The sequence below is a fragment of the Callorhinus ursinus genome, unplaced genomic scaffold, assembly GCF_003265705.2.
Source record: "Callorhinus ursinus isolate GAN/ISIS: 27379988/994484 unplaced genomic scaffold, GSC_fseal_2.0 scaffold1, whole genome shotgun sequence".
NCBI classification, from domain to species: Eukaryota; Metazoa; Chordata; class Mammalia; order Carnivora; family Otariidae; genus Callorhinus; species Callorhinus ursinus.
This window is the reverse complement of record NW_027397063.1, coordinates 83,410,111-83,425,360: the sequence shown is the minus strand read 5'-3', so window position 1 is coordinate 83,425,360 and position 15,250 is coordinate 83,410,111. Positions and strand designations below refer to the sequence as shown.

The 15,250-nt window shown below is 41.4% G+C and overlaps 1 long non-coding RNA gene across 1 annotated transcript in view; it reads left to right on the top strand.

Moving 5' to 3' along the window:
* Positions 1 to 10,720, top strand: part of LOC112829270 (uncharacterized) — a 32,613-nt gene extending 21,893 nt beyond the window's left edge. The window contains exons 3-4 of the long non-coding RNA XR_012379656.1: positions 9,673 to 9,799; positions 10,408 to 10,720. This is a non-coding gene — a long non-coding RNA (uncharacterized lncRNA). The remainder of the gene's footprint in view (positions 1 to 9,672; positions 9,800 to 10,407) is intronic.
* Positions 10,721 to 15,250: the final 4,530 nt, after the last annotated feature.

The following is a 15,250-nucleotide window of genomic DNA, read 5'->3' as shown; positions in this document are numbered from 1 at the left end:
ACATCACAACGTATTGATTAGAGGGGAAAAAAAATCATATAACAAAAGAGTGAATAAGACATGTCCTTTTAATGATAGATATATGCCTATAAATTAACATGATTAACATATATTATCTTTGGCTGTGGCACTATAGATTATTTTATATTTATCTTTGTGCCTTTGTTTTACAAATAGCCATGGTAATTATGTATTATTTTTTCAATCACAAAAATACTCTAAATACTACACACATACACTCAGTAAAAAGAAATGGCAGAATATTTCCATGCCATTTTAGTTCGATAGACAAAGCACTTTGCTCCCCTTCACAGCTTTTCACAATTCTTGTCGTGGATCCGTTTCCATTTTCAACTGGACAGATCATCAGGGATGTAAAACAATTTAGTGTCCACCCTTAAATCAAGGTTGGCTTTAGGTTTAGACAGTTAATTTGGAGAGGGGAGATGTGCCCTCAGAAAAAAAGCATTCCCTGTGTTTTCCAGATGGCTGAAGAATCTTTAACAGAGGAAAAGCTCTCAAAAAGATATCCTTCTTCTCTACAAAAAAAAAAAAAGATGTCTTTCTTCTCTGAGAGGTAAAATTCTCCTTAGTTTGGGGGAAGGACATGGAGCTCATGCACAAAGGCTGAGCATCCAAGGCCCGTGTGGGAGCAGTACATGGGGCAGGGCAGTAAAGGCTGAAGTAAGAAGAGCTTGGTACCGCTGCGGACCTACTCTAGTTTACAGTAGGGGACTAGAAACATAAGATAAAAAGAACAAAAGCAATGGGTTTCTAATACCTTTGTACCTTGGGACATTAGTGGTGAATTAAGGGAGTTCTTGGTGTTCCCTCTAGTACTTAGGTTCACATTCAGTTGAGAAATCTATTTGAACTGGATTCCAAAATCCACTGGAGAGAGGAAAAACATGTTGAAATATTAAGGTAAATGATTACAAATATGACTTGTTTCAAAACATGTAACATCTTAAAGTATGAATTTGCATACTCTGCAGTACTCTGTCTTCTACTTGAAAATTTTGCAGTCATAATTTAGCAAGTTACTTCATTTGGGAAGTTTGAAACAAGATACTTCTTCCCTTCTTTCCCTCTCCCTCTGCCCCTCCCCACCCTCTAAAAATAAATAAATAATAAATCTTTAAAAAAAAATGGGGGTGGGGGGGCGCGCCTGGGTGGCTCAGTCGTTAAGCATCTGACTCTTGATTTTGGCTTAGGTCGTGATCTCAGGATCATGAGACAGCCCTGCGTGGGGCTCCTCACTCAGTGGAGAGTCTGCGTCAGATTCTCTCCCTGTCCCTCAGCCCCTCCCTCCTCTCAAAATAAATAAATAAATCTTAAAGAAAAAGAAGAAAAAGATAGTTCTTTGCTAAGGCCCTCCAGATGAATTTCTCGGATCCACCCAGGATTTCAGAATTCCTATTTCAGTGATAATGAAGGGAGTTCTTTCCTAGGGTTTTATAAAACAAAGAATTGAGAAAAACACAAGTGACATTATTGGTAAAATGTATAGACTTCTAAATAGTTCGTGTGGACAGGTATTGTGACATGTAAATGTCATGTTAACTACCGATTCCTGTACTCAGTGACTAGTAATAGCACCAGCTGCAGAGCTAAGCTGCCTGGGCTTGAACACCAGCACAGCCACTTATGGGCTGTGTGACCTTAGTCAAGCTACCTAACTTCTCTGTGTCTGTTTCTCTATAAAATGAGTATAGTAATAGTATAGCATCATATACTATAGTATAGTATAGTAATAATAACCCCCTTGATGGATTATTGTGAAGACTTGAAATGAGTTAAAATATGTAAAGTATTATAATAACTGGACCTAGGAAATGAGAGGGAAGTGTTAGCCTCCAGTATCTTAGTACTTCTTTGTCTTCTACATCAGTAGTTATTAGATGTTTGATTTTTTTTTCTGATCCATCACAGTGAGAAACACCGTATCTTCTCATCAGTAATGGCAGCTTAGTACGGCAGTGATTTTTAAAGGGAGGGTAAGGAAACTTCCCTTTTGTGTGTGTGTTGGGGGGGGATATTAGACTGTTTGGTGGGGTCCCTCATTTTGTAAAAGCTCTATGGATTGGGTGCCTGGGTGGCTCAGTTGGTTCAGCAACTGCCTTCGGCTCAGGTCATGATGATCCTGGAGTCCTGGGATCGAGTCCCGCATTGGGCTCCCTGCTCAGCGGGGAGTCTGCTTCTCCCTCTGACCCTCCCCCCTCTCATGTGCTCTCTCTCTCTCTCTCTCTCTCATTCTCGCTTTCTCAAATAAATAAATAAATAAAATCTAAAAAAAAAAGCTCTATGGATTATTTTGATGTCTACCTCATTTCAGCGAGATGATAGGGTAGCATAGCTCATTTGGAGACACTGAACTGCACCATACCCTTTTCATCTGTACCAACCTAACCATCTCCTTGGTGACTTGCTGGTCTTGATAAAACAGTTCCCAGACACACACACACACACCCCAATTTCAAATTATTATTGTCATAGTTTTGCTTCTTTTTGCTACAGTTTGCTGATGTTACTAATGCCACACCTATCTTGGGGGTTCTTTTTGCATCTGCGTGCTCCAAGCACTAGCCAATCCACTCTGAGCCCTCGGGGAGTCTCGCCACCTCCCTGAGCAGGAAACAGCTAGGGTCAGAGTCTATACTATGGACATATTCTGTTATGGAACAGTCCTGTGATTTGGGGTAGGAAGAATCAATAAATGGGGATGTTTTTAAGGCACTGTCTCTTCCCTTGTCGTGAAAAAACCCAAAGAGGCCATTTCTCTGCAGTAGTCTGTCTTCTACTTGAAAATTTTGCAGTCAGAAGAGAGAATTGCCTTTCCCTCAGGCCGCGAGCAAGACTACACGAGGACTCTCATGGGCTCTGGGCACATTTGATTTGAGGGCCCCTTTCTCCATAAAAAAAGATGAATATATCAATACTATATATTAAAACATTTTATTCAGCCTAAACATTTAGGGTTTTTTTTTTTCTGATTTTAAAAGAAACTGAAACATTTTCACAGGCCCCTAAAAACACTGTGGTCCCAAGCTATTGTGCCCTCCGTGCCTGATGACAAGTCGGCCCTTGCCACACTTGTCTGGGGCTCAGCACAGAAGAGACTTGTCATTTTCCCCAGCCCCCTAGGAGTGCTCACATAAACTCCAAGGCAAAACCTAGAAGGAGCGATTCAATGAGTGGAGAACTGCGTATGTTAGCATCCTACAACTTAGCAGATATTACTGCATTTTGTCTTGAAGGCTTAATAGTTATCAATGTCTACAATGCCTAACTACAAATGCCAGTACCTTATACCTAGTAAGTGTGGATTGTTAGTTGAATTGCATGGAATTAAATTTTAAAGGGCAGAACTACTCACGTAAGGTGGCAAGCTCCTACCCAGTGTCTGGATACTATCACAGGGATACCTATGAGGACTCAGGCTTTTTATCTTACACATACACTTGTCCCTGTCCTTTTATATTTAGAAGCACACTCCATTATATACTAACTGGGGCAGCACGGATTTGTTATACTGCTATTTATCTCAGAAATCAGTTTAAAAAAATGCGTGTATCTCCATGGTGATGTATTGTGTTTATTTATATATATATATTTTTAAAGATTTTATTTATTTATTTGAGAGAGAGAATGAGATAGAGAGAGAGCATGAGAGGGGAAAGGGTCAGAGGGAGAAGCAGACTCCCCGCTGAGCAGGGAGCCCGATGTGGGACTCGATCCCGGGACTCCAGGATCATGACCTGAGCCGAAGGCAGTTGCTTAACCAACTGAGCCACCCAGGCGCCCCTATATATTAACATTTATCTATTTCTGCATTTAGAGTGCTATGGTACATTTTTAGGAAATAAAAGCAAGAGTTACAGATGTACTTTTACACTTTCACCCTCCTGGCCAAGGAACTTTAGCTCTAAACACAAAGACCCTGAGCCGATGAGTACTTTGGCATGCTATTCTGAACTCTGTGATTCCTGAAATGTGGTGTTTACTCCACCGTAACTTTCTTTTTCTGCAATTTATTTGGTATTTTGTAAAGTACTTTCAATCATTAATGGTTAACCAAAGTTGTGTAAGTAATAGCACTGAAAATCCTGCAACGTATCAACAGAAAAGTGCCACACAAACGTGAAGGGGCCGAGAAGCTCCTAAAAGAGGTTTTCAGAGTGACATAGGTAGAGACCAACCACTAGATTTGGAATTGCTGTAGATGGTTAAGAGGTAATAAGAGGACACTGTGAAATATTTTGCACACTGTGAAAATTCAGATGAAATAGATGAACTTCAGAAAATGTGTGATATATTAAACTGACTCAAAAAGACTGAAAATCACCCAGTCGAGTTGGCAATTAGAGACAGTTAGTGACCTTGACAAGACTGGTTTCAGTGCAACACTGGATGCGAGAAGAATAAACAGAGACAGTAAAAATAGACAATTCTATTGAGGAGTTTTGTTGTAAAGGGGAGAGGACCTAAATCTGTTGCACACCCTATCCTACACACACACACACACACACACACACACACACGCACACATGGATTTCTTCGCCACTTGATTGAACTCACCTATTCTGTTAACTTCTGGATTCTATACTGAATTCTTTTTATGTGATTCCTGTCTAGATAGAGCATACTTACAGATATTAAGGGGACATCCTATTGGATTATGTGTATCTCTGAAGGCTTTCCTGTCTCTACAGTCAAGGTACTAACGTTATACTAGTGTTCCTAGTTATTCCCCTTCTCTCTTTTAAATGTCTAATTGGATTTTTTCAAGATTTCTTGGTTTCCCACCCTTAGTTTGGATCTTATTGTCTCATATCTATTACAGCAGCATTCCCAGTCTTCCAGCCTTCAGGTTTTTCCCTCGAAATCTGCGTAATTCAGCTAGACCGGTATTTGCCAAGACCACTTTCTAAGGACCACTAGTCCCATGAGCTACACTACCAAAAAAGGCTTCCATGGCCAACTGAGGTTAGGAAGTGCAGGACCCTGGAGCCACTACCAGCCTCCCCAGCACCTCTTTGGAAACTGATGTGCCCATAGTGTATTAATGCTTTAAAGGAACCCAAAACCCATTGAGTTGGTTTTTTTTTATTTTTTTAATTGTTATGTTAATCACCATACATTACATCATTAGTTTTTGATGTAGTGTTCCATGATTCATTGTTTGTGCATAACACCCAGTGCTCCATGCAGAATGTGCCCTCCTTAATACCCATCACCAGGCTAACCCATCCCCCTACCCTCCTCCCCTCTAGAACCCTCAGTTTGTTTTTCAGAGTCCATCATCTCTCATGGTTCCAAAACCCATTGAGTTTTATTTAACACTGCCTTTTACAATGGAAGTCCTTGTGATTAAGTCTGAAAATATGTTAAGAAAGCTGCAACTTACTTTACAATAACTTCAGCATGGACTCGGTCTGTGGCCCTAAAAGAAAGATGCACATTTCAGGGGTCACCTAGCATTCTAAACTTCAGAACTCGTTATTTAAAATGCTTCTGTTATATGTACCTCAAAAAAAATCCTAGTTTTCTAATTGGCATAGTAAATATTAAGAATGTTTTTTTATTGGTAAAAATAATGGCTGATTAGCCTGACAAATGATAGGAATGAGTTCTCACTGGGGAAATTAAAGGTATAGAAGATGTGTGGATTGGCTAAAATCTGAGACTCGCTTGCATCACAACCTAGTAGCAAGGTCATGTGGACCCTCACCTACCTCAAACTTCTGCAGTGACTATGATCAGCTACTAAAAAAAACCACGTGTCAGGCATTCCCAAGGATTGTTTAAAACAGAGTGTTATTTTTTTAAAAATAGGCCTTGTGGATGGGAGAGCACAAGATATGTAAGTGAAGGATAATAGTTGAGGCAAGAACTCTAAATAAAGTCAAGATAAAAGCGTGACTTCCTCTGAGTACACAGATGATTTTGCTTCTCTGACTGTATTACCTCAAGGAAGGGAGAACGGCTAGAGGAAATGAACCTAAAGAAAACTTGTCCAGTATACCGGCCTGGAAATTAGTCATGGATCTCTGTAACCCCTACATCTCCTCTCAGTCCTATCTAGAACAAAATTATAAAAAAGGAAAATGGTGCCGCTGCCATGTCGATGCATCTAGAATTCACAGAGCCCAGGGGATCCAAGCAAAAGGTGAAAACTTCCAGTTGTTCAATGCTTTAATGAGTATTGTGAACTGACTTAAACATATTTGATGGTTTTTAGGAATCAGATTCTTTTTGGTCACCTCCAACATTTAGAAGGACTTAAGAGCTAGAATTCTCCTCCTCCCACAGCCTAGCCTTCAGATAACAATGAAGTCAAGGGCCACATAGCATTCTGCTACACAAACACACACTTGTCAGCATGGCCATTACCACCTGTCCTTGTTCGCTCGATGAAATCCAAATTCTGTTCTGCCACATGCGCAACCCATTATCTTTCATGGAAGGCTCACTTCAGGTAAAAGCAATAAATTCTGGCAGTAGAATTCAGCTAACTTCTTAGTTAGAGTCAATTAACAACAATCCTTGGGGAAATCTGCTGGACACGAGAGTATGTATGTTGCAGTCCTCAGCCTCCAGGACCATTACAAAGGTGTGAATTACTAGGCTCAGCTTTACTAGATACTTAGATGTTGTTCAGGCTAGCACAGAAAGGCTGGCACAAAATTCCCAGAAAGCCTGAACATCTTGACCACCACTTGTTTCACCAAAGAATAAATCATTTCTAGAAGTTAATTAGACTAACTAACCAGGCCTCTTCTGTTGACCTAAAAAAGAGATAGTAGGGAAAAAAAAGAGAAATAGTAGAACACTTGGAGTAGGCTTTTTTAAAGTCACTGTAAAGCCCAAGAGTGTATTCTCAATTAAGGTTGAGTGTAGACTTAAATTAACATAACTTACTATTCCAACCACTATGAAGCATCTGGTACTGGACCAGTCTTCCCACCATTAACAACTGGATGTATGTATGCAATGACTGTTTTCAGATGTCGAGCAAAAAAACAAATAAGGTGAGCCCGGTGATCTCCCCCTTTCTGGCGCTAAGAGGAGTTATTCAGGCACGGCCTGGCCATCTTACTGAGCTGGGGACCAGGAGAAGGTTGCTGCCCAGAGAAATCGACACAGTAGTTCCTGGAGTATCTGCCTAGTAACCTGCTCCTTCCCTGGATGCAACTTCACGAGGCTAGACTAAAAGCTCCTGAGGAAAGAAAAGCCACCAGGAAACTATGAGCTGAACAGTTCTTGGCATTTCCTAAAGGCTGGAGTGATCACATTTCTGGGTTTGGTAGGATATTATCTGAGTTTATGTGTCATGGCAAATATCCAGCTAGAGATCTCTTGTTGGTCTTATTTGGGAACTTTGGTTCCTTTCATTTTGGAAAGAGGGTTGTCTTGGGAAATATGGGCTGGGGGATGGCGGAGGCAGAGTGGAGTGCAGCAGCAACCCAGGACGCGTGTGGGATCATAACCTCAACTCGACAGCCATTGATCACATGCCTGCTTGGGCTATAGCATGGGGCTAGGCACTGGCAGCCATAGAGACGTATACAGGCATTGAGATAGAAACCTAAAAACATATAATTAAAATCTGAGTGAAAAAAGGTGCTTTAGTACAGGGGCAAGGGTGTAGGAGTCCATCAGTTGATTTCAGCCGGGGGGGTTGGGTGAGACGAAGAAGGAAGGCATATGAAGGAAGGAATAAAGTGTTCAGAATTTTTCCAACATGGCTGCTATAGAGTCTCGGGGCTTTTTTTTTTTAAATGTATTTATTTAAGAAAGAGAGAGAGCACATGCAAAAGGGAGGGGCAGAGGGAGAGAAAGTCTTAAGCAGCCTCTGTGCTGAGTGTGGAACCCAACAAGGGGCTCCATCTCATGACTGTGAGATCAGGACCTGAGCTGAAACCAAGACTCGGGGGCTTAACCACCTGCATCACCCCAGCACCCTGAGTCTCAGGGCTTTTGTTCTGTGGTCCCCTCTGTTCTTTTTCTGCTCCTGGTCTCATTCTGAGAACTCCTAGGATAGCTGCTGCAAGGATCTTATGTCATTGTCCCCAGAAAGGACTAAAATGGAGTCTGAGCTAAGCAGTCAATGCCTGGGATCAAGAATGGAGTAGTGAGCTCTGAAAGAACTTAGTCCTTTCAAGAATTCCGGAAGCTCCAAAGGAAAGAAGGTTAAATGCATGGATTAAATGAGAGTGAAGAGTGTAAGTAGGCCATTGGGAACCACCAAGAACAATAGAGGAGCTTATCCAGAGATTGCAGAAAGAACGAGCCTCCAGATTGAAGGCTCTGTACAGGAGGAGGAGTTGGAGGCTGAGGGTGCAGCGCTAAGGGTAAAGCCTGGCTTGGAATTTCTATGGGAAGTGTCTGGTAGCCATGGGTTAGAATACACATAGCTAGAGAGAAAGGTCTGAATCAAGAAGGATGCTCCTGGGACGCCTGGGTGGCTCAGTCAGTGAAACATCTGCCTTTGGCTTGGGTCATGATCCTGGGGTCCTGGGATGAAGCCCCGCATTGGGCTCCCTGCTCTGCGGGGAGTCTGCTTCTCCCTCTCCCACTCCCCCTGCCTGTGCTCTCTCTCTCTCTCTCTCTCTCTGTCAAATAAATAAATAAAATCTCTTAAGAAGGAAAGGAAGGGAGGAAGGAAGGAAGATGCTCCTGAGTCCTTGCCATTAAAAAACTCTAATCCCGGGCGCCTGGGCGGCTCAGTTGGTTAAGCGACGGCCTTCGGCTCAGGTCATGATCCTGGAGTCCCCGGATCGAGTCCCTCATCGGGCTCCCTGCTGGGCGGGGAGTCTGCTGCTCCCTCTGACCCTCCCCTCTCTCATGTGCTCTCTCTCTCTCATTCTCTCTGTCTCAAATAAATAAATAAAATCTTTAAAAAAAAACAAAAAAACTCTAATCCCTAGAGATACAGGCAGCTGAGAGAAAACTCAGCTTTATCTAGAATGGGGAGAAAATGAGGAAGATGGAGGCTGATTACCAGGCAAAGCCGGTAAAGACAGGAAAGGAGTAGTCAGTGCTTTACATTTATGACAAGTTTATGAATCACTATGAAATATGAAATCTTGTGGTTGTAACTCATCTCATTCCTACATACTTGAGCATAGTTTGTACAACTAAGATTTTCTCTATAGTATAAAGTAGTTTTGCTTTTGAACTGATGATAAGTAGTCCCTCCATCTCTTATTAATTCTCACCGATACACTCCTACCAGAATTTACCACGTGTTGGTTCCTAAATTATTATCTTCATTTTTTCGAATAGTTTATCTAAGCCTACCTGTTCATGTACATGCTCTTAACTACCACATTTCCTGATCCTTGTTCTAGCTCATCTACTTATCTCACTTTATTCTGCTTATATATTGAGTTCCAAATCAAGAATTAGCTTTTCTGTGGAACCTTCCCTGACTTAAAATGACATTGATAGTGGGTTGTAGTACAGCATTTTTCAAACCCTTTGTTACAACCCATTACTGGGACCTGAAATCAAGCTAGAGAGTTATGACCAATATTTTAAAAAGTGAAATTGAATACAACAGAATCGAAAATATCAGCATGCATCACATGTAGTAATGATAAGTATTATATATATTTACACACATATGGATATCCAAAGGTCTAATGTAAAATGTATTTCTCACCGTAGCTTATGGTCAAAAACATCTTGAATGTCAATTGATGCTTCAGAAAGAGTGTTGGACGATGTGAGGAACTGAGAGATCTGGGCTATCATCCCAATTTCATCACTATAATTTCAGTGTGACCTTGGACAGGTAAGTCCTCCTCATTCTCTGGGCTGTGATGATCTTCTCTGTAAAGTGAGAGGATGAAGTTTGGTCCCTAGAGTTTTTCCAGCTTTAAGCTTTTAGGATTCTTTGATTCTTGGAACTGCAGGGAACCATGTGGGAAAGGGAAGCAGCTGAAGCAGAAAGAGGCTGAATTTCAAGGACGCTGTTTTTGGAGGAGAGTTATCTAATACTATGCTCTGGAGGGCCTGATTTGTGCTGGGCAGTGGGCAAGATCCTTTACACAGAGTGTTTCTCGCCTTTACGTAACCCAGGACTTTTGCTGAACCAATCCAACCATGGTGGTTTGGACTGTGCAACTTGTGGGTGTAGGATTAAAGAACTGAATTCATCAACAAAATGGAGGGGAGGAGAAACAATGGGGATGAGGATTTTAGGAGAAAGAGTGGCCCTTGAGCCTGGGCCATGAGTGGAAAGAGGCCACCAAAGAGAAGCCTTTGGTGGCTAAAACAGCCAAAGAAGGAACATTAGAGAATAGAAATTCCTAAGAGACATTGTTCTTTTTCATTGAGATGGGGGAGAAGGAAGAGTTGTGCAATTCAAACTGATCTTCGTTTCCCCTCTAACATCTGCAGAAAGCCTAGGAGAGAGCTTTTTGCACGTGAATTCTCTTCAGTCACTCCAAGAGCTGATTACACTGTGAGACCGACTTTGCTCAGCACGAAACAGACAGCACGTAACAGACACGGGGGCTGGGGGAAAGATCTCTGATGACTGCACACCTGAGCAACAACCCTGAAAGATAGGTGATGTTATCTCCAGCTCCTCAGGCCATACTGAAAAAAACCCCAACCGTTCCCTCACTGATGTTTTATACATCGGTGCAAGCTCCCCTCCCTCCCAAGCAAATATGTTTTACGGTTCTCTTTGAAATGGGAAACCTTGTAGGGAATCATGGTCTAGGATAGGTTTTATCTTCCATTAAATTCTCCTCTTTCGAAAGAAAAAACATCGCTACGCTCATGTTTAGAACCTAACAAACCGCACAGGTTTCTGATACTTTATTCTTTCTCTAGGTAACTAAAAAAAAAAAAAATTGTTCTTACCATAGCAAAGTCTGTGCTGGCTCCAGAAAATACCATTTCTAATTGTGCTTTCAAATACTGAGCATCAGTGGGACATTTCTGTAGGGATCGATTTTTTTTTTAAGTAATCATCTTTTTTATGTATGTTACTTAATTCCTATCCTTCAATGAACCAACATCCTTAAATGACAAATGAGAACTTCCCAGTGGAGTAAATTAATTCTTGAACCAGGGCTTCCAAACAGTTGAGAGAATGTGAATTGGTTTTCTCGCCTGGACCTGGCTGATGTTTCTTCTGTTTATGAAAGCAAGGAGTCTGTCATCGACCTGTAAAACGAAGCCACCCAAGCTCCTAAGAGCATGAAAGCAGCCTGCTAGGAAGGAGAGGGTATAGCAAAATAAATGTTTTTACAGATTTTAGGGGTACTCCCTGGCTTATTGTCTTTTTTCTACTTCTGCTTATTGCTTTAGAGGCCATTTCAAATTTACTACCTCAGGATCTGTGAGGATCTTTGTGTTCACCCTCCCCTCTTAGATGAATGGCCAGAGGTGGCCTAGGGTTTTGACATTCTTGGCCTGGATGGGTTTCAAGATGGGCACATCCATGGGCTGGAGACTATGGATCCAAGGGAGGCTAGAAGAATATGTATCTGTACTGTTGTAGCCTCTATTGGAAAGTGAAGTTAGTTACCAAACAGAGTCTCCAAATTGTCAACTCTGGAGCAGCCAGAGAGAGAAAACCAGGTACTAGGGACAGAACAGCAGACAGGAAAACCCAGGATAAGCATGTGGGTGGGAGACAAACCATGACAGGAGACTGACCTGAGGGATTTTCTTTGGTAGGTGGGAGGTAAGCAGTTAGGGATGCTATTATTTATGGGTTATGTCCCCCCAAATTTTTAGAATGGAGTCCTAACCCCCACTACCTCAGAATGAGACCTTATTTGAAGACAAGTCTCTGCAGGGGTAATGAACTTAAAGTGAGGTCATTAGGGTGGGCCCTAATCCAATAGGACTAGTTGGGGGAATGTGGTCACTAATATGCACACAGAAGAATGCCATAGGAAGATGAAGGCAGAGATCAAGGTGATGCTCCTATATACCAAGGATGCCAAAGATTGCCAGAAAATCACCAGAAGCTAGGGGAGAGGCAGGAACATCTTCCCCCTCACAGCCCTCAGCAGCCAACCCTGCTGACATCTTCATTTCAGACTTCCCGCCCCCAGAATTATGAGATAATAAATGTCTGTTGTTGAAGCCCCCAGTCTGTGGTGCTCTGTTATGGTCCCCCTAGCAAACGGATACAGATGCACTTTGGGATTTTGGATGCCTGTACCTCATTATAACCCCCCTGCTGCTGGCTTTTAGAGACTAGTTAGGTTAAAATACAAAAAGCCCATCTGTCCTAGCAATTATCTTCTCACAGTAAAATCTGCCACATAAAAATTAATGACAATTCTGGAACAGTTTACCACAAAAACAGATGGGAGCTTCATATACCACGTAGCCCAACCTGTCCTTTTCAGATGTGGAAACCGGAGCCCAGAGAGGAGAAGGGTCCTGCTAAGTCGTGCTGAGTCAAGGGTTAGGATAGACTCCTATGGTAGTTCACAAGGACTACCATAACAAAGTACCATGGACTGGGTGACTCAAGCAACAGAAACTTATGTTCTCTCAGTTCTGGAGCCTAGAACTCAAAGATGAAGATGTTGGCAGGTTTGGTTTCTTCTGAGGTCTCTCTCCTTGGCTCGCAGTTGCCCGCCTTCTCCCTGTGTCCTCACATGGTCTTTCCCCTGTGTGCACACCCTCCTGGTGTCTCAGCATCTTCAAATGTTCTGATCTTGCTGTTTAATATCTTTTCATTTCAACTTGAAGAACTCCCTTCAGCATTTTTTGTAAGGCAGGTCTCATGGTGATGAATTCCCTCAGCCTTTGTTTGCCTGGGAAAGTTTTTATCGTTTCTTCATTTTTGAAGAATAGTTTTGCTGTGTATAGTATTCCTGGTTGGCAGGGTTTTTTTCTTTCAGCATGCTGAATATATTGTACCACTCCCTGCTGGTCTGTCATTTCTGCTGAAGAATCTGCTGATAGCCTTATGAGTTCCCGGGTACATAACAAGTTGTTTTTCTCTTGCTGCTTTTAAGATTCTCTTATCTTTAACTTTTGGCAATTTAATTTAATTATAATATGTCTCAGTGTGGGTTTCTTAAGACTCATCTTATTCATCTTATTTGGAACTCTCTAGGCTTCCTGGTTCTGGGGTGAGTTTGTCAGAGTGCTTTACACCATTGACTGAAAAAAAATCTATACAACCTGAAAACCCAGAATCATCAGGGGCAAATCAAAAAACATATTTGCAAGAGGGAGGAAATGAAGCAAAACTTTACCCATTTTACAGTTTGGCCACAGGCTTCCCTTGGTGATGAAAACCAAGTCAGTATGAGTTAATCCAGAATCCTGATGATAATGGTCCTGTGTTGCTAAATAAGAAGGAAAAATAACAACCACAATATAATTTGCATTCACATTTAAGAAGAAGGACAAAGAGGGTTTTTCTCAAAAGTTATTTTAAGACGTGTCAGCATTAACCTTTTCCTTTTAAAATTCATGTTACATTGTTTCTGCAGAAAATGTAGGAGTCAGGAAACAGAATGCAGAGAGAGAGCAAGAGAGGGAGGGTGGGAGGAAGGATGCAGTCTAGGGGTAGGAGTAAAGTAGTGATGCCTGGGTGGATTTGCTACCCTGCTCCTGGATTCCCGGAGACAAGGAAAGTTCTGAGAACAGACCTTGTCCTGGAAGTCTCCTATTGGCATTCTTTCCTACTAATTGGGCCTTTTTCAAGGTATTAAGCAATTTAAGTTGTTTATTTGCCAATGTTCTGATTCCTTTTGATTTCTGGATTGTATAACACCAAACCAAAGAAAATGGCCAACTAAAGAAAAGTAATAAATTGTTCTTCACATTTTAGCAAGTGTATTCATAAGTTAAAGATCTAGATCTGAGAACTACTTTGATTAAAGTGAACTTGCAATTAGAAAATGGAATGCCACAGAGACAGACTTATTGGTCTCTCCAGGGGGGTTTTCAAGATAATGCATTTTCAACAGAATGAATCATACTTTTTTTATGGTCATCAGTCAAATGGAGGTTGTGCTGGGTAAAATAAATGTTGCTTTGCATTCTGCCAGCATGATTGGTGAGAACGCCCTTGAATTCAAATTAGAGAAATGTTTAGTGCTGGTGCCTATGACAGTGATAGATAACTTTGTTTTGCAGTCACACTCAGGTCACCTTTCCTGCTCCTGGGAACTTTCTTTTAAACACAAGAGATAAGAGAACAAAATGACTTCAGTGATATTAAATGGAGGCTATTATTATCTTTTGCGTGATCACATTTTGGTCTGAGCAGAATCTTTAAGAAATGCAAGCAAAACTGTATATGCATTTAAACATAAAATGAGTTCTCCCAGCAGCAAATGCAAGGTTACGGCCATATGTAGAAGAAAGAGCAATAAATAGTAACCCCAAAGCAGGTACTAGCCCCACTTCTGGGTTGGTTTATGTGATCTTGGAGACAGTGACCACATCTAAAATGGAGATAATAACAAATATTTATCCCACCTGCCTCATGGGGGTCCACAGGGAATACTGATGCAGACCACTTTCACAATAACTCGTCTTCATGTTTACATTGACTTTGCCAAGCATTATGCATTATGCCAAGTGCATTGCATTTTATATCTGTTCTTCCCAACTATTCTCCGACTGGAGTGGTTTCTCTCCCTTCCCCTCTCCTTTCCTCTCTCTCTTCCTCCTTCCCCTCTCTCCCCACTCTTTCTGTCTCTCTCTCTCTCTCATGGAAGGAAAAATTTAAAACTCAGAGACTCTAAGTAGTTTATCCAAGGGTTAGTCAAATGAGCTGAGATCATAAGACTTTGAGGAAAAACAGAAGTTGTTCTTCATTGGGACTTTGGATTGATGTTACTTTCATGTGATTGTTTTCCCTGACAAGATTCAGATGAAAAAGCTGAGAGGCTTAGCTTTTTTGCATATTAAATCACTTTTCCTGGGAAATGTTATAGTGGAATCATTGCTAAAAAAAATAATAACAAACCTTTATATTCATTTAGGTGCTTTTCCAGTTTATATAATACTTTCTCATATGTAATCTCTGCTGGAATGCTTTCTAATTTCTTACTTTTAGTTCCTAACAAATATGACTTAGTTGTCTTCCTCATAAGCCCCAACAAAGTGAATTGAAAGTAATGAAAAAAATATGCAGAAATGAACCTCTACCACACTACTTTAACCAACTGGTCGAAGTTCACCTCATCCATAAGGGACAAATCAACATCATGCGCCTTCTGGTACAATGCATTGAGAAGACACAGCA